Source organism: Brachyistius frenatus, unplaced genomic scaffold (genome assembly GCF_029030835.1).
Source record: "Brachyistius frenatus isolate BFR_SWC_R1_liver_20210118 unplaced genomic scaffold, ASM2903083v1 Contig_218, whole genome shotgun sequence".
Classification (NCBI taxonomy): Eukaryota; Metazoa; Chordata; class Actinopteri; family Embiotocidae; genus Brachyistius; species Brachyistius frenatus.
In genome coordinates this window covers 327501-352559 of record NW_027210817.1, presented here as the reverse complement: position 1 = coordinate 352559, position 25059 = coordinate 327501, and the positions used below count along the sequence as shown (strand labels likewise).

At 41.8% G+C, this 25059-nt stretch overlaps 1 protein-coding gene and 1 long non-coding RNA gene across 3 annotated transcripts in view; both read left to right on the top strand.

Moving 5' to 3' along the window:
* LOC138633394 (uncharacterized) overlaps positions 1–6386 on the top strand; it is a 160249-nt gene extending 153863 nt beyond the window's left edge. Inside the window, exons 2-3 of the long non-coding RNA XR_011311882.1 lie at positions 2718–2741; positions 6350–6386. This is a non-coding gene — a long non-coding RNA (uncharacterized lncRNA). The remainder of the gene's footprint in view (positions 1–2717; positions 2742–6349) is intronic.
* The window catches only part of LOC138633387 (uncharacterized protein DDB_G0287625), a 231828-nt gene that overhangs the window by 22647 nt on the left and 184122 nt on the right, over positions 1–25059 (top strand). Inside the window, exon 9 of one of the 2 annotated variants that reach the window (XM_069719592.1) lies at positions 12917–13170. The exons of the other annotated variant lie outside the window; for it this stretch is intronic. The gene's annotated coding sequence lies outside the window, so the exon portion shown is untranslated. Of the gene's footprint in view, positions 1–12916; positions 13171–25059 lie in introns of those variants that run through there. 2 annotated transcript variants of the gene reach the window in all.

Sequence of the window (25059 nt, the reverse complement as noted above, 5' to 3'; positions counted from 1 at the left end):
CAGACGGCCGGACGTTCTCCTTCAGGATGTTTTGGTAGACGGTAGAATTCATGGTTCCATTTATCACAGCAAGTCTTCCAGGTCCTGAAGCAGCAAAACAGCCCCCAGACCATCACACTACCATATGTACTATTTTACTGTTGGTATGAGGTTCTTCTTCTGAAATGCGGTGTTACTTTTACACCAGATGTAACGGGACACACACCTTCCAAAAAGTTCAACTTTTGTCTCGTCAGTCCACAGAGTATTTTCCCAAAAGTCTCGGGGATCATCAAGATGTTTTCTGGTAAAAATGAGACGAGCCTTAATGTTCTTTTTGTTCAGCGGTGGTTTTGGTCTTGGAACTCTGCCATGCAGCCATTTCTGCCGAGTCTCTTTCTTCTGGTGGAGTCATGAACACTGACCTGAACTGAGGCAAGTGAGGCCTGCAGTTCTTTGGATGTTGTCGTGGGGTCTTTTGTGACCTCTCGGATGAGTCGTCTCTGCTCTCTCGGGGTAATTTTGGTCGGCCGGCCACTCCTGGGAAGGTTCACCACTGTTCCATGTTTTCTCCATTTGTGGATAATGGTTCTCACTGTGGTTCTCTGGAGTCCCAAAGCTTTAAAAATGGCTTTAGAACCTTTTCCATAGTGATGTTACGAGATGTGCCGACGCTTCGAAGCGTGTGTCGCGTAATGGAGGGGGCGTTTCCTCGAAGCGTGTGTCGAGGCTTGCTTCATTTAGGGGAGGAGCCAAAAATGATGGCGTCCGAAGCCTCGCTGCCGGCTGTACCACGTGACTGCTTCGGGAAGTGGTTCAGATTTTGCCGGGAGGTTTGACAGCAATATAAACCCCTCAGGCTCCATTCAAAATGTGGGTTGTTGATGGAGAGTTGAGGTCGGTTGAGAGTTTGGATAGTTTGGATAGCGTTTATTTAGTTTGGAGAGTTTAGCGAGAGAGAGATAGTTTGGAGAAGTTAGAGAGAGAGAGAGAGAGAGATAGTTTGGAGATTTAGGAGAGTGAGGAGAGAAGGAGGTGATCAGATGGAGCCAGCTAGGAAGAGGAGGATTTCCCCTGTGGGAACACTTTGATTTGATAACTCCTAATAAGGTAAGCTAAATCTAACTCTATTTCAGACACATTAGGTTTGCTTATCAAGAACTGTATTTTTCACAGTTTCTTATTTTATTCAAAGGTGAGGTGTTTATTGTGCTCCAAGGAGTTGGGGTACAATAATAACACCTCATCCATGCTGAGGCGTTACCGTGCCTTGCATGAGAATAAGGAGGAAACTGGAGCTTCACCCAGCCAAGGTAAGTCATTACAATATTACAAATGCACCATCACAATTTTTCCCTGTTCACTTTTGTTTATTGTGCAAATAAAGACAGGTAACAGACACTGTATTTATTCTCTTTTAACCAGCCACCAGAAAACAAGAGCTGGATGAAGCCCTCGTCTCCATGATAGTGAAGGACACACAGCCCTTCAGTATTGTGGATGATGTTGGATTCAGGGCATTTGTGTCCAAACTGGATCCTAATTATGTTCTCCCTACAGGGCAGGTATGTATGGGTGCATGCATGAAACAAATGAGTACTTTATTGTGTCTCACAGTTCAGCACTATATATTTTTTCCTTGAGGCTCTGAAGGCCATGGTGGAGGCCAAATATGAGTCAGCTCAGGAGAAGGAGAAGGCTAAAGTGGAAAAGGTGGCTGCTGTTAGCCTTACTTCTGACATGTGGACATCCACAAAACCAAAAACTGTTGAGAAACTGTTATTTCTGAATAAAAATGAATAAAATGTCCCCTGTCCTGTACATCATTGTCCAAGTTACACAAGCATATTCAATCCCTTCTTCCAAGTTCCACAAGCACTTTCACAGTCCTCTGCCTGCTTAAGCCATTTTCCTAAAGTGACAGAAAAACATTATTACACAACCTGCCATATCATATGATACTACCATTTTGGCAAAATTTACACACAGAATACATTCAAAAAATATTTTATTATGCACATATGTGATATGGTCATACATTTTTGTAATTCATACTCATTCCCAACAGCCATAACAGACACAAAAATCCAATGCATCACATTATGTGGTTCAGATACAGCTGCCTGTGATTATACACTTGGCCACTAGGTGGTTTCGTGTTCCCATGAAGCTTCGAGAAATGAACCCTTTCTGGAACCAATTGGCTGAAGTGGTTCGATGCCTCATGAGGCTTCATCTCACCATCACTACTTTTCCAGACTGATAGATCTCAATTACTTTCTTTCTCATTTGTTCCTGAATTTCTTTGGATCTCGGCATGATGTCTATCTTCTGAGGATCTTCTGGTCTACTTCACTTTGTCAGGCAGGTCCTATTGAAGTGATTTCTTGATTGAGAACAGGTGTGTCAGTAATCAGGCCTGGGTGTGGCTCGAGAAATTGAACTCAGGTGTGATAAACCACAGTTAAGTTATGTTTTAACAGGAGGGGGCAAACACTTTTCCACACAGGGCCATGTGGGTTTGGATTGTTTTTCTCCCTTAATAATAAAAACCTTCATTTAAAAACTGCATTTTGTGTTTACTTGTGTTATCTTTGACTAATATTTAAATTTGTTTGATGATCTGAAACATTTAAGTGTGACAGACATGCAAAAAAAATTGAAAATCAGGAAGAGGGCAAACACTTTTTTACACCACTGTACTTCTCACTCAGAAGGCGGCGCAGGTTCTGGTGCAGGTTCTGGTCCAGGTTCTGGTCCAGGTTCTGGTCCAGGTTCTGGTCATCTCACGTCTAGACTACTATAACTCCCTCCTGGCAGGTCTACCTGTTAGTACCATCCGACCTCTGCAGCTCATCCAGAATGCAGCAGCTCGACTGGTCTTTAACCTCCTAGATTCACTCACACTACTCCTCTCCTCCTCCTTCACTGGTTACCAGTAGCTGCCAGCATCCGTTTCCAAACATTGGTACTTGCGTACCGTGCTGTGAACAGATTGGGTCCAGTGTACATCCAGGACATGGTCCAACCCTACATCCCAGCCCCTCCCTCCACTCTGCTTCTACCAATCAGCTTGTTGCTCCTCACTGAGTTAAACACTCTATAAAATCACGACTGTTTGCTGTCCTGGCTCCTAAATGGTAGAATGAGCTCCCCATTGACATCAGGACAGCAGAAACTCTGAACATCTTCCACCACAAACTAAAAACACACCTCTTCCTCCTTTACCTTGAACAGTAGAACTTTAGTATCTTAAAATAGAACTTACTGATAGAACTTTGTAGTTTGTCTTTCTGGAAGAAATTATATTTTCTTGATTCTTGTTCTGGTTTGAACCCTCATGGTTGAAATGCACTTATTGTAAGTCGCTTTGGATAAAAGCGTCAAATAAATGAAATGAAAAATATTTTGTTTCTTTTACAATTAAAAGAATCCACATTCAGTATAAATTGTTTATTAAAGAAAGATGATGTTTTCTCACTGTATTTTAATCTTAAAATGCTCCAAAATCCTTTATTAACACTTTAAAATCACTAAAACTAAATTCCCCCAGACATGAATACTAACATGTCATCAGTTGCAGATGCTTATGTTTGAAAAACTGTCTGAATAAAGTCAAGTGACAACAAACAAAACTCTGGTCTGCTTTTTGTGTGTGTGTGAGTGTGTGTGAGTGAGTGAGTGAGTGAGTGAGTGAGTGAGTGAGTGAGTGAGTGAGTAAGTGAGTGAGTGAGTGAATGTGTTTGGAACTGGTATATTTTAGAGAGAACATAATTCAAGTAATAATTCATATATTAATGTAGGCCCTTGTGTGTTGGAGATCTTCCAGTAAAAATAACAATACCACTCTAAAAAACTGTCACAAGTAAAAGCCGTGCATTAAAATGTTTAAATGTTTATATATTTTGTCTTGGGCTCTTTCCCTCCCATTTCCCAGCTTGCCCTCATCTTTTGTAACTTCTGAGATTAAATCAACCAAGTTAGATAGATGTTGGTGATTGGTAGAAATTATATTTATTTTTGATAAAGCATACAGTTTGGGAACATTTCAACAAAAATTCATATAGCCTGCATTATATAATCTGAGTCAAAACCAAAACTGTGCAAGGAGGGCAGCAATTAATCTAAATGTAATATGTAAATATTTTGCTACAGAATTAAATTAGTACAAACCAACGCTGTAGTAACGAGGATGGACATTAATAAATAAGAACGGCAACATGAAAATGTTACTCACTTAGATCCTGTCGAGATGTTTTACGCAGATAAAAGAAGTGATGAAGGTTTAAGGAATCAGCTAAAAGTAATGTGTAAACAGTCTGATTTAAAGAGCTTGATTTCATATGTCAATAGTTTCAGTACTTTATAGCTTAAAGTATTCTGAAGCAAACAGCTAAAAGTAACGCAGCAACAACTGGGAAAGCTGAGGAAGTGTGGTGCACTGATAAATTGTAGACTGGTGCACTAAAAATAAAAATTTGATTATTTTATATTTTTAAAGCAACTGAATTCCAGGAGATTCAAATGAAACTACGCATAAAAACAGTGATGGCCTTAACTTTGTTGTTGTTGTTGAGGACTGACACCCATAAAACAACTCAACGTGATGACATCACACAAACGCCGTTAAAAAGGAACACAAAGTAGCTGCCTTACTTTGAAAACATTAATTAAAGAACTCCTGCACAAAATACAGAATGATCACTAGCGAACACACACAGGGGAGTCATTCAGAACAATTACCAGGCCAGCAGGGGGAGACAAACTGACATCTGTCACGCACACACACACACACACACACACACACACACACACACACACACACACACACACACACACACACACACACACACACACACACACACACACACACACACACACACACACACACACACACACACACACACACACATCTGGGACAGTGCTTTCCAGGTTGGTCAGCTGGTTACACAACACCGGTCAGTTGGGTGATTCCTGCTCTGCAGCATTCCTCCCGGTGTGTCATGACGAGTCTCAGCCTGCCTGCAGATCTTGGCCTGTTTTACACTCAAGGGGAAGTCCTGTGTTACTTTCACTCCCCCGCCGGTCTGAAGTCATGTCTGTTCATGGAAAGTATCATGTTTAAATTCACCCCCACTAACTGAAGCTGTTGCAGCTATTAATTTTAGTATTGGATCTATAAATTGTGTTTACTAATTGAACCCATATCTATTTATTTTGTTGCTGTTTTGTTTGAATAATACAGATTAATTTGTTAACTTTGTTATTGATATCATTCCGTTAATTAATTTGAGTAATTGGTAATGCTTTTATTTTGAAGGCACTGGTCAGCTCGGGCACTTCAGATGAATCTACATGTATGAGTGTGCAGGTATAACACAGACAGGGCAGAGTTTCTGTTATTTACCAAAGCAGAGAGGCTTTCATTTTGTTTCTTTGTTTATTTGAAATAGTAAAATAAATCTTCTGAAACATGATGCTGCCTGATGGACTTCAGATTCGTTCCTTGGTGCCTCAGCGGCCGTCTGAATTTGAGCTTTGATTTATTTTTGTTGTTAAGTCGGAGGACAAATCGCCTCTACAGGAGCTTTTTCCCTCTTTTGTCCCACATAGTCCACATTATTCCATGTTGTCCCACATTGTTCCACATAGCCCACATTGTTCAATGTTCTCCCACATTGTCCCACATAGTCCACATTGTTCCACGTTGTCCCACATTGTCCCACATTTTTCCATGTTGTCCCACATTGTTCCACATTGTTCCACGTAGTCCACATTGCTCCATGTTGTCCCACATAGTCCACATTGTCCCACGTTGTCCCACATTGTCCCACAGAGTCCATATTGCTCCATGTTGTCCCACATAGTCCACATTGTTTCACGTTGTCCCACATAGTCCACATTGTTCCACGTTGTCCCACGTTGTCTCACGTTGTCCCACACTTTTTCTTTGCTGCACATTTTCAGCTTTATTTACTTAAACTATGTTCTGCCCTCAATATCTTTATTTGTTGAAGAAATGTTTAAGTTAACTTTTGAGATATGTTTTTATTGTTTCATGCTTAAATGGGTGTGGTGCTTTTATTTTGACACCTGTAATGAAGCAGGAAGTGAGAAACAGGAAGGAGGAAGTTGAGAGCTGTAAACTGCAGAGAGCATGATTGCAGCTGTGTGGCATCCCATGTCTAATCCACGTTGGACAACTCTGTTATCCCGACACTGACTGCTAAGAACCTCGGAGACACTCGACAGTCAACTCTCTTTTACTGCCAACATCACTGCAACAACACGTTCCTGTAGATACATGCTGCACAACATCAGAAAAATACGTCCTCTTCTCACTCAGAAGGAGGTGCAGGTTCTGGTCCAGGTTCTGGTCATCTCACATCTAGACTACTGTAACTCCCTCCTGGCAGGTCTACCTGTTAGTGCCATCCGACCTCTGCAGCTCATCCAGAATGCAGCAGCTAGACTGGTCTTTAACCTCCTAGATTCACTCACACTACTCTCCTCCTCCTCCTCTTCCTCCTCGTCCTCCTCCTCCTCCTCCTTCACTGGTTACCAGTAGCTGCCAGCATCTGTTTCCAAACATTGGTACTTGCGTACCGTGCTGTGAACAGATTGGGTCCAGTCTACATCCAGGACATGGTCCAACCCTACATCCCAGCCCCTCCCTCCACTCTGCTTCTACCAATCAGCTTGTTGCTCCTCACTGAGTTAAACACTCTATAAAATCACGACTGTTTGCTGTCCTGGCTCCTAAATGGTAGAATGAGTTCCCCATTGACATCAGGACAGCAGAAACTCTGAACATCTTCCACCACAAACTAAAAACACACCTCCTCCTCCTCCTCCTCCTCTTCCTCCTTTACCTTGAACAGTAGAACTTTAGTATCTTAAAATAGAACTTACTGATAGAACTTTGTAGTTTGTCTTTCTGGAAGAAATTATATTTTCTTGATTCTTGTTGTTCTGGTTTGAACCCTCATGAACTTATTGTAAGTCGCTTTGGATAAAAGAGTCAGACAAATTAAATGAAATGTAATCCACATTAATCCTTCATCTGTATTCCTCAGAAAGCAATGGCTGTAAGTGTTTCATGTTCTTCATGTGTTGAATGATTAAGAATGGTGACCTTTGTTAGGATTTTGATGTAAATGTGGACATAGGCTGTTTATATTTAGCCGCTATAAATATTGCAGTTAATGAAGATGTTTTTGTATTTTCTTTTCTAGTTTCACTCTGATTCAACATTGTCAAGATGATTTAATTTGTATGAAGACATTAAAAGGAGCAAGCATGCTCGCAATCCTGGCTCTTGAAAAGGAGTTTGGCTTGCTGTTTATCTATGTTAACACTTCAGAAGTAAAACACATAGAGAGAACAGTCCAAACTATAAGAATAAATAAATATGTGTAACTCATGTGTTTTGGTCTCCTCACGGCTGTGACCTGAAGAACAGACATGTCTCCTTTATTTCTGCATGTCTAATGAGTAATGAACCACAAGTTCCTGTTAAACAGACCTTTGCTGCAGTCTGACTGTGTGTGTGTGATTGTATGTGTGTGTGTGTGTGTGTGTTTGTAAGTGTGTGTATGTGTGTGTTTGTGTGTGTGTGTGTGTGCGTGTGAGTGTGTGAGTGTGTGTGTGTTTGTATGTATGTGTGTGTGTGTGTGTGTGTGTGTGTGTGTGTGTGTGTGTGTGTGTGTGTGTGTGTGTGTGTGTGTGTGTGTGTGTGTGTGTGTGTGTGTGTGTGTGTGTGTGTGTGTGTGTACGCGTGTGTGTATGTGCGTGTGCGTGTGCGTGTGCGTGTGTGTGTGTGTCTGAGTCCTTGATAACCACAGTTGAACCAGTGTGTTGTAGATCACTGGGGTTAAGCTGCAGTGCTCCTCCAGCTCCGTCTGCTCTGAAGGTGGATCGGCTCCTTCTGTTTTCTGATGTGAATGACTGTAATTGTGAAGAGGAGCCACACCTCGGCTCACAGAGCCGTGACAAAGAGACCGGTGGTTAAACACACACAGGGAGGATAAGATGAGGGTGTGGTCGGAAGATTCCTCGGAGAAAAACAGAAGACCGGCCTCAGGCAGGCTTCACCTGGCCGGGGATTATCGGGGGTGAAGACATTGTGAGAATTCTCTCTGGGTTTTTAATATTTACACAACTGTGAACTTCATCATAAAAAAACAAAAAAACATTGGGCGGATAGTTTTTCCTCTTCGTGCTACGCGTTCACAGCTGAAGACGTGACATCACAGGTTCAGTGGAAGGTGAGCACCGAGGTGCTTCAGGTGTGTTCACACCAAACATTGTAGTGAGACGAGAGCCGAGACATTCGAACTGTGGTGACACACTGAAAGTAGAACGTGTACTGCAGAATAAAAGATGAAACATGATTTATGTGGGTGAAAAAAAGAGAAGAATTTCTCCACAGTTTCAGTCGGAGTTCCTCCATCACAGCATGACTGACAGACTCACCAGAGAATGATTCACAAGGCTTCAGGGGCATGACGCACACGGGACAAACAGGAAGTTGGATTGAGAAATCAGAGCGTCCTGAATTTTCCTCGTGTCTCATTTTATTCATCAAATAATTACAAATGTTTCGGATCTATTTTTCCCATCATCCCTCTGTCATGACATCAGACAGCAGTGTGACGGACAGCACCGCTGCCAGGTGGGAGTGTTGAAGTTGAACATGTCACTCATCAACATGTTGTCAATCATGATCTGCAGAAGTAATCGGATTTATGTGGATTCATGACTCGAACTGTGTCACAGTTGAAGTCTCTGGTGACTTCACTGACATCAACCGGACTCACTTCCTGTTTACAGTTGGCAGCATCCAACAGCTGTGTGTTCCCCTGTTTAAGCACAAAGGTACTTTAACAGCATGCTAACAGTACGTGTAGCTACAACAACAATAAGAAGAAAGGAAATAATAAAACTTGATTTACTGTTTATAACACATTTCATACAAAAACACACAAAGACAGATGCTAAAAATATGGATAATAAAAATAAATAGCATTAATAGTTATTAGAATTAAAATTAATTCACAGCTGAGGTTAAAACAAACAAAAAAATGTCCTGTTGTGCTGATGTTTAGCAGCTGCAACGTTTGAAGTGCAGATTGGTGTTCAGTGCGCTAGCATGCTATCACGCTAACATCTGCTGATGCAAACTGCAGCTGAGGCTGATTGGAATGTCGTGACAGTTTGACTTGATCTATGTCTACCTGATCTATGTCGACCTGATCTATGTCGACCTGATCTATATTGACCTAATATGTGTCTACCTGATCTATGTCTACCTGATCTATGTCGACCTGATCTATATCGACCTGATCTATGTCTACCTGATCTATGTCGACCTGATCTATATCGACCTGATCTATGTCGACCTGATCTATGTCGACCTGATCTATGTCGACCTGATCTATGTCGACCTGATCTATGTCGACCTGATCTATATCGACCTGATCTATATTGACCTAATATGTGTCTACCTGATCTATGTCGACCTGATCTATGTCGACCTGATCTATGTCGACCTGATCTATGTCGACCTGATCTATATCGACCTGATCTATATTGACCTAATATGTGTCTACCTGATCTATGTCGACCTGATCTATATCGACCTGATCTATATCAACCTGATCTGTATCGACCTGATCTATATCGACCTGATCTATATTGACCTAATATGTGTCTACCTGATCTATATCGACCTGATCTATGTCTACCTGATCTATGTCGACCTGATCTATATCGACCTGATCTGTATCGACCTGATCTATATCGACCTGATCTATATTGACCTAATATGTGTCTACCTGATCTATATCGACCTGATCTATATCGACCTGATCTATATCGACCTGATCTATATCGACCTTATCTATGTTAACCTGATCTACGTCTACCTGATCTACATCTACCTGATCTATACCAACCTGATCTATATCTACCTGATCTATATCTACCTGATCTATATCTATCTGATCTATACCAGCCTGATCTATATCTACCTGATCTATAACTACCTGATCTATACCAACCTGATCTATAGCTACCTGATCTATATCTACGATTTATTGATTTTGATTTATTGATGCTGGATTTATTGATACTTGATTTATTGATACTTGATTTATTGATACTTGATTTATTGATACTTGATTTATTAACATTTGATTTATTGATGTCTTCAAAGTGAAATAAATAAACTTCTTACTTTGTCTCTGCAGCACATAAACATCATGCTGATGTTTTGCAACGTTTGTTTTAACTTTCAGTCTTTCTTTCAAGCAGAAACTCTCCAGAACCAGAACCTTCTGTGATCAGATGGATGTCACCAGAACCTTGTGTGATCAGATGGACATCACCAGAACCTTCACCAGAACCTTGTGTGATCAGGTGGACGTCACCAGAACCTTGACCAGAACCTTCTGTGGTCACCAGAACCTTCTGTGATCAGATGGACATCACCAGAACCTTCACCAGAACCTTGTGTGATCAGGTGGACTTCACCAGAACCTTCTGTGGTCAGATGAACGTCATCTGAACATTCTGTGATCAGATGGACATCACCAGAACCTTTACCAGAACCTTCTGTGGTCACCAGAATCTTCTGTGATCAGATGGACATCACCAGAACCTTCTGTGGTCACCAGAACCTTGTGTGATCAGATGGACATCTCCAGAACCTTCACCAGAACCTTGTGTGATCAGATGGATGTCACCAGAACCTTCACCAGAGCCTTCTGTGGTCACAAGAATCTTCTGTGATCAGATGAACGTCACCATAACCTTCACCAGAACCTTGTGTGATCAGATGGACATCACCAAAACCTTCACCAGAACCTTCTGTGATCAGATGAACATCACCAGAACCTTCTGTGGTCACCAGAACCTTGTGTGATCAGATGGACATCACCAGAACTTTCACCAGAACCTTCTGCGGTCAGATGAACATCACCAGAACCTTCTGTGATCAGATGGACGTCACCAGAACCTTCACCAGAACCTTCTGTGGTCAGATGGACGTCACCAGAACCTTCACCAGAACCTTCTGTGGTCAGATGAACGTCACCAGAGATCAGGGCGACTGCTGACAGAACAGGAAGTGAGGAGGAAGGAGGACATTAATGGTGGAACGTGTAAAGTGATGTAACAGAAAGTGAGTCACACACATACACACACACATACACATCACATACACATACATACACACACACACACACACACACACACACATACACATCACATACACATACACACGCACGCACGCACGCACACACACACACACACACACTATGAAGCAATAAAAGGCTTCGAGCATCTAACGGGAACTAAAAGCTTTGAGCTGCTGATGACGGCTTTTAACAGGAAGTTCCTGATGGAGTCTTTAATCCTGCTGTCAGTCCTCCGTCTGTAGATCTGAATCCTGCTGTCAGCAGATACTCGTCTCGACACATTGACCCGACAGTTAATGATTGACATGATGTCCTTCAGCCGCTAACGGCCTCGGCAGAAAAAACACCGGCGATGTGATTCTGTTCGATGTGCAGAAACTGTGAAGCCTGTGAGAGTTGAGGACAACAACACTGTGGTGGTGGGGCGTGGTTTGGCTCAGCTGCAGGAGGGACTGATTGGAGGAGTGGTTCAGGGAATGGTGCCTGGGATAGGCTTAATTAGCCTCGGCTGAATCAGATCCCTCTGACACAAAAACCCTACCAGGTGACCAGATGGGGACTACGGAGCAGCAGGGTGGCTGCTGCACAGAGGAGCACACAGAAATTGTGTGTTATTATTGGACATTTGTGGTTGGTGAAATAAAACCATACTTCCAGTGACTGCTGTCGTTCATGCTGGAAAAATCCACTTGTGATAGTGAGATGCCTGTCACAGACACCAACCAGGAATGAAGCTTCCAGCATTTCTTTCTTTTGTCAAAGACCAAAAGAATGAAGGACAAACCTTCCTGCTTTAATCTGATCTCAGTGCAGTTACTCATTAATCAGGGCAGTTTATTATTATACCAGACTCACAGCTCAGAGAGGCTCCATCTACCTTCTTACTTTAGCATGTTAGTGTGCTAATATTTGATATTCAGCACTGAATAAAAAGTTGTGCTGAAGTTGTGGAAATTGTAGTTCTCCAGGTTTTAAAGTGGCAAATTTTCACTTCAATTAAATTTGATTTATATAGGGCAAAATCGCAAACGGGTTGTTTCATGGGACTTTACTCATGAAAGTCTTTATAGCAGAACTTTACAACATCATGCAGAGAAACCCAACAATTCCCACATCAGCTAGGAGGGAAAACTCCTCTTTAAGGGAGAAAAAACTCCCTTCAACTGGAAGAAACCGAGCCTGGACCAGAGCCTGGACCAGAGCCTGGACCTCCTTCTGAGTGAGAAGAGGACGTATTCTCCTGATGTTGTGCAGCATGTACCTACAGGAACGTGTTGTTGCAGTGATGTTGGCAGTAAGAGAGAGTTGACTGTCGAGTGTCTCCGAGGTTCTTATCAGTCAGGGTCGGGATAACAGAGTTGTTGAAGGTAGTAGTCAGGTCGAGGGTGGGACAGTCTTTCCCTGGAAGGAAGAGCAGTTCGGTTGGGTTTTTAGGACCAAGTACAAGAACTTCCATTTTGTCTGAATTTAGAAGCAGGAGATTGTTGATCATCCAGGACTTTGTCTTTCACCCAATGATGGCATGAAAGAAGTCAGAGATCACCATAGTGATTACAGTTGATCCTGTGGGGAACATGAGAGGTCAAGGGTCAGTGGAGTCCCCAAAATTCATCCTCTGTGGAGCGTGAATGTGTTTTATTCAACCATCAGTGACATCATCAACCATCAGTGATGTCATCGTTGGTTTGTGAACGTTATGAATCCTCCAGTTCAGATTCTGTCCGTCACCATCTTGCTAGTTTGGAGCGGTTTGGAGCAGGAAGTGACCATATTTGGATGAGCTGGGGGAGGAGCCAGCGGTGGATCTGACCGATCTGATTGGAAACCTGACGATACTACGTCCCGCCCACCGATAGCTGTAACCTGACTGCACCACAGGTCTGTCAATCAAACAGACACGCCCCCAAAAACAGGTCTTCTTGAATCTTCTTTTCTAATGAATGAGGGATTATTTTCAGATGGACCTCCAGAAAACTAATAAGAAGGAGTGACTTTAGCAAACAACACCGAGATAACTGATGGACACATTTTATTCACTTTGGATTTGATGAGAGAAGTTGAATGTAGTTTTATATCCAGTCTGTGTTTTTTTTCTGTCAGGATCTCTGTCTGACCCGTTGTGTTTTGACCTTTGTTTCCCCCGATCTCCTCTCCTCATGTGTGCTGTCATTCCCCTGTTTGTTGTGGTGTGCCATGTGCTTTGTGTTTTGGTCTTTGTCTCTCCACTTCCTGCCTCCGGACACCTCCCGTGGCCACACCCCTGATTGGTGCAGAGCTGCTGGCAATCAAGTTGATCACCAACCTGGAGTATATCAACCCTGGCCCTGCAGTCCAGCTTTGTCGGTTCGTTACGTCTACTCACCTGCAACCTGTCATCAGGTCTGCAATCTGCCTGACCGGTCCCGTTGTCTTTCCTTGAACTGACCTGATGCCCTGCGGCGGTCCACGGGTTCCACACAGTCGATCCTGCCTGCTGTCCGGTGTCGGTCCGAACCCACTCAACCCAGTGTGGAGTGCGGGGACACGTACACCTACTGCCTCTGACTCATCCACTAGAAAATAAAGGCTGTTCTGTACCTGATCTCGGTCCTGTGTCTGCTATCGGGACCTACCCTGCCACATCTTGACAATATCCAGTCTGTGGTTTGATTCACTTGTTTCTTTGGCCTTTTTTTTGGCTCATACTTCATGGTGAGAACACTTTGAACACTTACACTAACTTTGGTTTTCTTGATATATATTTTTTTCTCGCAGCTCTCCCCCTTTTTACATAAATATCGTTTGTTTTGCTCCTCCTCTGCCACTATCTCTCTCCCCTCCCACCAGTTTGCTTTTCCTACTAATTAACCAGATTCAAGTTCATCTGAGTCTGGGAGCGTTTTATACATTCCAGGATGATAATGAAGGACACGGGGCTTCTTTGTGTGAGATGGAGAATATTTCACTGTCAGAGAGGATAAGACCTCTGGTTGGGACAAACTTGGTCTCATATCTGAGACACATGAACCAGTGAAGGTCAGCGGTTATTAGTTCAAGCTGATTGAGTGCTGCAGCTGTGGTCCTCCAGGTTTCTTTCCTGTTTTATTTGAACTGAACTCTTAAAACTTCTGTCTGATTTAATGAGAGATGAATAGCTGCATGTGAAACACAAACACGGCATCAGATATTAGAAGTTATCACTGGAAACTCTTCCAAGTCTTTTCACGTGGGGAAAAATGGTGGGCTTCACTTCTCTGCTAGAGAATTGGTGTAAATGTCTGTTGGTGCTTGATTTAGTCATATGAGCACCATTACAGGTTGCTGGATTATATTATTATTTATTATTATACTTGAGAGGAGAGGTGTCACTGCTGGAAAATAGCTGTAATCCAAAACGTATTGTTCTGAAGGAGGAGGACTGCTGCTACACTGATGGACTAAATAATGAACATTGTGACGGTCCAGCCTTTTCATTGTCCTTAATTAAATCATTTTCTAAAGTATTACATCATTTATAAATGTATGAATCCTGCTGTTTCATGAAAACAAGCCCAGAAGGACAAACTTGTATATTGTGTCCTCAGTTGTAATTAGATTTAGTTGAGGCTGTTGATGTATGCAAAGCATTTAGCTGGGTATAGAGTTAGCATGACAAGAAACCAAGTGTATGTGAAGGAATCATGTTTGTTCAGAGAACAATGTAAACTGTGTTTCATGTTTAATGTTAGTTTCTTTGTGTAAGAGGTAATAATTGAAGTGTTAAAGAGCTGTTCGGTTCAACCAAGTTCGCAAGAACTAGACTAATTATGAAGCAACCAGCAGCAGCCTGCCCACATCATTTGATAACTTTGATAGAAAGAGTGACAGGAATAAGTTATATGAAATGCGTCATAAGAAGGTTACGTTACATTATTACGTTACAGTTCATTTATCTGACGCTTTTATCCAAAGCGACTTACAATAAGTGCATTTCAACCATGAGGGTACAAAACCAGAACAACAAACCAGAACAACAAGAATCAAGAAAATACAATTTCTTCAAGAAAAGGTTAACTGATGACACATTAATTCAATTCAATTTTATTTATATAGCGCCAAATCACAACACAGGTTATTTCATGGCACTAAACACATTAAAGTCTTTACAGCAGAACTTTACAATATTATACAGATAAATCAACAATTCAACAATTCAACAATTCCCACATAAACTAGGAGGAAAAAACTCCTCTTTTAAGGGAGAAAAACCTCCAACAGAGGGAAGAAAAACTCCCTTTAACAGGAAGAAACCTCCGACAGAACCAGGATCAAAGGTGGGCGGAGCATCTGTTAACAGAACCAAGATCAGGGGTGGGCGGAGCATCTGTTAACAGAACCAGGCTCAGGGATGGGCGGAGCATCTGTTAACAGAACCAGGATCAGAGGTGGGAGGAGCATCTGTTAACAGAACCAGGATCAGGGGTGGGCGGAGCGTCTGTTAACAGAACCAGACTCAGAGGTGGGGGGAGCTTCTGTTAACAGAACCAGGATCAGAGGTGGGCGGAGCATCTGTTAACAGAACCAGGTTCAGAGGTGGGCGGAGCATCTGTTAACAGAACCAGGCTCAGAGGTGGGCGGCCATCTGCTTCGACTGGTTGGGGTGAGAGGAGAGCAGAGAGAGAAAAGGACAGCATAGAGATAGAAGAGAAGAACTGTTGGTGGAGACGACAAGTGCAGAACAGAGACATGCAGCTCCATGACGGGACATCTGGAAAATAAAGAACAGAAACTACACGAGCGAAGGAACTGAATGGAGACAACAGATAATAAGAAGAAACTATGGGAGAGAAGAAGATGGTGAGGTATGAGTCAGTTAAAGAGTAGGAGGAAAGAAAAGAAGCTCAGCATGTAACGAGGTCCTCCAGCAGCCTCGGCCTATAACAACATAACTAAGGGTTGGTTCAGGTCTACCTGCCCTAACTATAGGCTTTATCAAAAAGGAACGTTTTGAGTCTAATCTTAAAGCTAGAGAGGGTTTCTGCCCCTCCAACACAAACTGGGAGCTGGTTCCACAGGGGAGGAGCCTGAACACTGAAGCTCCGCCTCCCATTCTACTTCTGGAAACTCTAGGAACCACAAGTAGACCCGCGTACTGAGAGAGAAGTGCTCTGCTAGGATTATATGGTTCTATAAGATCTCTAAGATATGATGGAGCCTGGTCATGTAGAGCTTTGTAAGTCATCAAGAGAATTTTAAATTATAGTCTTGATTTAACAAGAAGCCAGTGAAGAGAAGCTAAAACTGGAGAAATATGATCTCTCTTGTTAAATCCCGTCAGTACTCTTGCTGCAGCATTTTGGATCAGCTGCAGGTTTTTAATGAGTAATTTGGACATCCTAACAACAAGGAATTACAATAATCTAGTCCAGCAGTAACAAATGCATGAATGAGTTTTTCTGCGTCACGCTGAGGAAGGATTTTCCTGACTTTATTAATATTACGTAGATGAAAGAAAGCAGTTCTGGACATTTGCTTTATATGGTGTCTAAAGGACAAATCCTCATCAAAGATGACTCCAAGGTTCCTCACAGTTTTGCTGGAGGCCAAGACAATGTCATCCAGAGTAACTAAGTGATTACAGAAAGAATTTCTGAGGTGTTGTCTGAATTTAGAAGCAGGAAGTTTTTGGTCATCCAGGACTTTATGTCTTTTAGACAGGCTTCAAGTTTTACTAACTGATTAGTTTCATCTGGTTTTATAGAAAGATATAGCTGAGTGTCATCTGCATAACAATGGAAGTTGATGCAGTGCTTCCTGATAACATCTCCTAATGGAAGCCTTGGGCGGCACGGTGGTGCAGTGGTTAGCACTGTCACCTCACAGCAAAAAAGGTTCGGGGTTCGAATCCGGTCCTGGGCCTTTCTGTGCGGCGTTTGCATGTTCTCCCTGTGCTTGCGTGGGTTCTCTCCGGGTTCTCCGGCTTCCTCCCATCATCCAAAAACATGCACCTCAGGTCAGGTTACCTGGCGCTGCGCTAGTGGCAGCCTGCTGCAGAATCTCCCCCCTGAGAGCCCCCCTGCTGTAGTGAAGAAATTTCCCCTCTGGGATTAATAAAGTGTATAAAAAAAAAATGTAAAAAGTATTGGGCCTAACACTGAGCCTTGTGGAACTCCATAACTAACTCTTGTTTGTCTGGAAGACTCATTGTTGACATGGACAAACTGGAATCTATCTGATAAGTAGGATTTGAACCAGTCTAATGCAGTTCCTTTAATCCTCGCAACGTCTTCTAATCTCTGTAATAAGATCGTATGATCAATCGTATCAAAAGCAGCACTGAGGTCCAGAAGAACAAGTGCAGAGATGAGTCCATTATCTGAGGCTAATAAAAGGTCATTAGTAACTTTCACCAGAGCTGTTTCTGTGCTATGATGAACTCTAAAGCCTGAAAATCTTCAAACAGATCATTCCTTTGTAAATGATCACAAAGTTGATTTACAACAACTTTTTCAAGGATTTTAGAAATAAACATCAGGTTTTAAATTGGTCTGTAGTTTCCTAAAACAGCTGATCAAGAGTCGGCTTTTTAAGTAAAGGTTTAATTACAGCCACTTTAAAAGCCTGCGGTACATAGCCGGTTACAATAGATAGGTTGATCTGATCTAATATGGAAGTATTAATTAAAGGGAAGACTTCCTTAAAAAGTTTAGTTGGGATGAGATCTAACAGACAGCTCGAGGATCCAGATGAAGAAATAATTCTAGTTAACTCAGAGAGCTCAACAGGAGAGAAATGTTCCAAGTTTACATTTGGTCCTACAGTTGCTTTCAGGGCTGCTGTGCTTAACAACACATCGGTGATGGTGTCAGGAAGGGTCGGACCGATTCGCTCCCTGATAGTAAGAATTTTATTAGTAAAGAAGTTAATGAAGTTAATGAAGGAATAGAGGACTCAACAGAACTGGGACTCTTTGTCAGCCTGCTACAGTGCTGAAAAGAAACCTGGGGTTGTTCTTGTTGTCCTCTATTAATGATGAATTATATAAAGTTCTGGCCTTACGAAGAGCTTTCTTATATAATATTAGACTCTCCTTCCAGGCAGGTGAAATTCTTCTAAATTAGTGGAACTCCATTTCCTTTCCATCTTTCTAGTCGCTGCCTAGCAGAGCGTAGTTCTGAGTTGTACCATGGAGACAACTTCCTCTGGTTCATGACTCTCTTCTTCAGAGCGGTGACATCATCTAGAGTTGTAGCAGAGATACTGCAGTGTTTTCTACCAGATGATCCACTTGTGTGGGACTAAGATCAACGTAGATGTCTTCCACTGCTTTAACACACGGCATCGAAGAGGATAAACATGTAACTGCTTCCTTAAACTTGGCCACGGCATCATCTGACAGACATCTCCTGTAGTGGGATTTATTCCCACATGCTGTGTCGTCCATTATTGGAACTTCAGATGTTAATAAGAAGTGGTCCGACAAAACAGAGTTTTGAGAAAATACTATTAAATTTTCAAAATTGGCCCCTGGAAGATATCTGACTTTGTCTCCTGGAAGACATCTGACTCTGGCCCCGGAAAGACATCTGACTCTATCCCCTGGAAGACATCTGACTCTGGCCCCTGGAAGACATCTGTCTCTGTCCGACGTGAAGGGGTCGGTGGTGAACCGTGGGCTTCTTCTTGGGACGATGTCTCCTTCGTACTGTCCCCCAGCCACCCGGCTGTTCGGTGCTGCGGGGGACCGGCTAACTAAACCTGTATCCTGGACAGCTGTACACCCCCCTCTCCTCCCCCTCCTCCCCCTCCTCCACCTCCTCCTCCTCCTCGGTGACCCTGGCCTCCAGAGCCCTAACTACACTCCTCCTCCTCCTCCTCCTCTTCCTCCTCCTCCTCGGTGACCCTGGTCTCCAGAGCCCTAACTACACTCCTCCTCCCCCTCCCCGTTCTCCTCCTCCTCCTCCTCCTCTTCCTCATCCTCGGTGACCCTGGCCTCCAGAGCCCTAACTACACTCCTCCTCCTCCTCCTCCTCGGTGACCCTGGTCTCCAGAGCCCTAACTACACTCCTCCTCCCCCTCCCCCTCCTCCTCCTCCTCGGTGACCCTGGCCTCCAGAGCCCTACCTACACTCCTCCTCCTCGTCCCCCCCTCCTCCTCCTCGGTGACCCTGGCCTCCAGAGCCCTACCTACACTCCTCCTCCTCCTCCTCCTCCTCCTCGGTGACCCTGGCCTCCAGAGCCCTACCTACACTCCTCCTCCTCCCCCTCCTCCTCCTCGGTGACCCTGGTCTCCAGAGCCCTAACTACACTGCTCCTCCTCCTCCTCCTCCTCCTCTTCCTCCTCCTCCTCCTCCTCGGTGACCCTGGCCTCCAGAGCCCTAACTACACTCCTCCTCCTCCTCCTCCTCCTCCTCCTCGGTGACCCTGGCCTCCAGAGCCCTAACTACACTCCTCCTCCTCCTCCTCCTCCTCATCCTCCTCCTCCTCCTCCTCGGTGACCCTGGCCTCCAGAGCCCTAACTACACTCCTCCTCCTCCTCATTAAAGGAAGCAGGGTCGTAACTAAACATGTCACAGCAGGAAAAATCAGAAGAGCAGGAGGGAGAGAGGGAAGACGTTGCTAACTGCTAACCTAACAGCACCAAAACACCAAGTTAGTGAACGTTGGTCAAAGATTTAACAGTAGAATTGTTCAAGAAGAGCAAACGTGAGTTTTAACTTGAGATTAGAAGAAGTCGAGAGATTTAGATACGTAGAATTCAGGAAGAGAAGCTGAAATAACAGAAGTAACACCAGTCACAATGTTTGTAGACAGGAAGTGATGCAATATGCTCACCGTGATGTCAGATGAGATTCCTCCAATCCACACACTGGATATAAAACTACAGACTGGATATAAAACTACAGACTGAATATAAAACCACAGACTGGATATAAAACCACAGACTGAATATAAAACCACAGACTGGATATAAAACCACAGACTGGATATAAAACTACAGACTGAATATAAAACCACAGACTGGATATAAAACCACAGACTGAATATAAAACCACAGACTGGATATAAAACTACAGACTGGATATAAAACCACAGACTGGATATAAAACTACAGACTGGATATAAAACCACAGACTGGATATAAAACTACAGACTGGATATGAAACCACAGACTGGATATAAAACTACAGACTGGATCTAAAACCACAAGCTGGATATAATAAAACTACAGACTGGATATAAAACTACAGACTGGATATAAAACTACAGACTGGATATAAAACCACAGACTGGATATAATAAAACTACAGACTGGATATAAAACTACAGACTGGATATAAAACCACAGACTGGATATAAAACCACAGACTGAATATAAAACCACAGACTGGATATAAAACTACAGACTGGATATAAAACCACAGACTGGATATAAAACTACAGACTGGATATAAAACCACAGACTGGATATAAAACTACAGACTGGATATGAAACCACAGACTGGATATAAAACTACAGACTGGATCTAAAACCACAGGCTGGATATAGTAAAACTACAGACTGGATATAAAACTACAGACTGGATATAAAACCACAGACTGGATATAATAAAACTACAGACTGGATATAAAACTACAGACTGGATATAAAACCACAGACTGGATATAATAAAACTACAGACTGGATATAAAACTACAGACTGGACATAAAACTACAGACTGGATATAAAACCACAGACTGGATATAAAACTACAGACTGGATATAAAACCACAGACTGGATATAAAACTACACACTGGATATAAAACTACAGACTGGATATAAAACCACAGACTGGATATAAAACTATAGACTGGATATAAAACCACAGACTGGATATAATAAAACTACAGAATGGATATAAAACTACAGACTGGATATAAAACTACAGACTGGATATAAAACCACAGACTGGATATAATAAAACTACAGACTGGATATAAAACCACAGACTGGATATAAAACTACAGACTGGATATAAAACCACAGGATGGATATAAAACTACAGACTGGATATATTAAAATGACAGACTGGATATAAAACTACAGACTGGATATAAAACTACAGACTGGATATAAAACCACAGACTGGATATAATAAAACTACAGACTGGATATAAAACTACAGACTGGATATAAAACCACAGACTGGATATAAAACTACAGACTGGATATAAAACCACAGACTGGATATAAAACTACAGACTGGAAATAAAACCACAGACTGGATATAATAAAACTACAGACTGGATATAAAACTACAGACTGGATCTAAAACCACAGACTGGACATAAAACTACAGACTGGATATAAAACCACAGACTGGATGTAAAACCACAGACTGGAGATAAAACTACAGACTGGATATAAAACCACAGACTGGATATAAAACCACAGACTGGATATAATAAAACAACAGAATGGATATAAAACTACAGACTGGATATAAAACTACAGACTGGATATAAAACTACAGACTGGATATGAAACCACAGACTGGATATAAAACTACAGACTGGATATAAAACCACAGACTGGATATAAAACCACAGACTGGATATAATAAAACTACAGACTGGATATAAAACTACAGACTGGATATAAAACTACAGACTGGATATAAAACCACAGACTGGACATACAACTACAGACTGGATATAAAACCACAGACTGGATATAAAACCACAGACTGGATATAAAACCACAGACTGGATGTAAAACCACAGACTGGATATAAAACTACAGACTGGATATAAAACCACAGACTGGATATAAAACTATAGACTGGATATAAAACCACAGACTGGATATAAAACTACAGACTGGATATAAAACCATAGACTGGATATAAAACCACAGACTGGATATAATAAAACTACAGACTGGATATAAAACCACAGACTGGATATAAAACTACAGACTGGATATAAAACCACAGGATGGATATAAAACTACAGACTGGATATATTAAAACGACAGACTGGATATAAAACTACAGACTGGATATAAAACCACAGGATGGATATAAAACTACAGACTGGATATATTAAAACGACAGACTGGATATAAAACTACAGACTGGATATAAAACCACAGACTGGATATAATAAAACTACAGACTGGATATAAAACTACAGACTGGATATAAAACCACAGACTGGATATAAAACTACAGACTGGATATGAAACCACAGACTGGATATAAAACTACAGACTGGATATATTAAAACGACAGACTGGATATAAAACTACAGACTGGATATAAAACCACAGACTGGATATAATAAAACTACAGACTGGATATAAAACTACAGACTGGATATAAAACCACAGACTGGATATAAAACTACAGACTGGATATGAAACCACAGACTGGATATAAAACTACAGACTGGATATAAAACCACAGACTGGATATAAAACCACAGACTGGATATAATAAAACTACAGACTGGATATAAAACTACAGACTGGATATAAAACTACAGACTGGATATAAAACCACAGACTGGACATACAACTACAGACTGGATATAAAACCACAGACTGGATATAAAACCACAGACTGGATATAAAACCACAGACTGGATGTAAAACCACAGACTGGATATAAAACTACAGACTGGATATAAAACCACAGACTGGATATAAAACTACAGACTGGATATAAAACCACAGACTGGATATAAAACTACAGACTGGATATAAAACCACAGACTGGATGTAAAACCACAGACTGGATATAAAACCACAGACTGGATATAAAACTACAGACTGGATATAAAACCACAGACTGGATGTAAAACCACAGACTGGATATAAAACCACAGACTGGATATAAAACTACAGACTGGATATAAAACCACAGACTGGATATAAAACTACAGACTGGATATAAAACCACAGACTGGATATAATAAAACTACAGACTGGATATAAAACCACAGACTGGATATAAAACTACAGACTGGATCTAAAACCACAGACTGGACATAAAACTACAGACTGGATATAAAACTACAGACTGGATGTAAAACCACAGACTGGATATAAAACTACAGACTGGATATAAAACCACAGACTGGATATAAAACCACAGACTGGATATAATAAAACTACAGAATGGATATAAAACTACAGACTGGATATAAAACTACAGACTGGATATAAAACCACAGACTCGATAAGAAACCACAGACTGGATATAAAACTACAGACTGGATATAAAACCACAGACTGGATATAAAACCACAGACTGGATACAGATTTTTTTGTAAAGTTCCTGTGAGCAATGTTCAGGATGCTGAAATTTAGTTCCCCAAAACAGTTTGCTTTACTTGCCACAAAGATTTGAAAAACCTAAACAGCAGTGAGTAAACATTTATTTGGCCCCAAAGGAGCTCTGCAAACCAGAAATGACCTCAAACATCATAGCAAATGAATGAGCTGTAGAAATTGATGATGTAACAAAACTGAAGAATCCCACAAGAACCTGCTCTCTTTACTTGCTGGTCCAAACATTCACAAAACACGTGGTGAGCAAAACACAGTCACAAAATTAACAGTAAACAATTATTTTATGTTTTATTAACAACTAATTTCACAGTTTTATGGAAAACTATACACAAATTATTTAAAGCAGCATCTTCGGCATCAACGTGGTGAGATTCAGGGAAAGGTCAGGGCTTGAGTTCAAATTGAGGATCTTTGTTGTTATGGCTACAGAAATAAACACAAGATTGAGGTTATGGAATGAGTGTTGTTAAAAGTACAACTAAAGTTCAATCTCTTGTGTACCTGTGCATCCACCCCGACCTCCTCCCTTATGGACTTTTAGGCTCTATAACTACTTTAGAAAAAGTTGCCTGACTTTTTCCTCTGATTGGTCGTAATGGGCGGCTCACACAACGACCTCATCCTGTGGGTGTCTTAATGTGCACCAAATTCCATCCATCAAAAAAATATCTACCTCAAGCTGGTGTTGGAAAAGTTGAAGGATCATGGATGCCTGTTTAAAATGTCACGGCACATATTGAATTGGAGGACCCACTAAAAATGTGACACTAAAACCATCATTACAGAACTTGTAATATCTTCTGAATTAGGCCTGTAAATTCTCAAAATAAATAGAAAACAATTCTCAAATAAACTGGACCCCAACATTACGGTTACCCGAGCATACACCATTCAAAGACTCTCCCACCACCAGTATGCTGTTTGTTAAATTCTTTCACTTGTGGTTTAATTTCACCAAAATGAAAAATTGATGTTGACATGATGCTCAATAAAAGAAATCACGTATATGTCCAGATATTTGGAGATATTTGGATTCAAATGACTCACAAACAGACAAAAGAATCAACCTGCACATTAACATCAGAGGCGTGTTCACACCCACTGTCACACATTAGGAAGTGAATCCCCCATTTTTCAAACGCAAGAAACCTACAATGTAATTCGACACTGTTGTCTCCTTCCTCCTCCTCTGCCTCCTCATTCCTCCTCGTCGCTCCTCTCCTCCCTCTTCATCCCACACTGACCCTTTCAGTGGTAAGTGCTGGCCACTGTAAACTGACCGCTCTTTCTTCTGCCCTCACATCCCTGTCTCTCCGTGGGAAGGATGGATGACTGACGGAGGCGTGGAGGGAAAGATAACATCACTTAATTGCTTTTTTGAAAAGCCCCTCGTCTTTCATGCCTGCTCTCTCCAAAGCTGTACGACTACAGATTATATTAGAACAATTATGATGAGAGCAGCACTGACATCAACAGTTTTACAATTCAATGTTGCGTGAAACATGAAATCTCAGTTCTGCCTCGTTAAACCTCACAGTTCTCCTTTCTTTCTTTTTTACTTTCATCTGTGTGTTTTACGTGTGAAAATG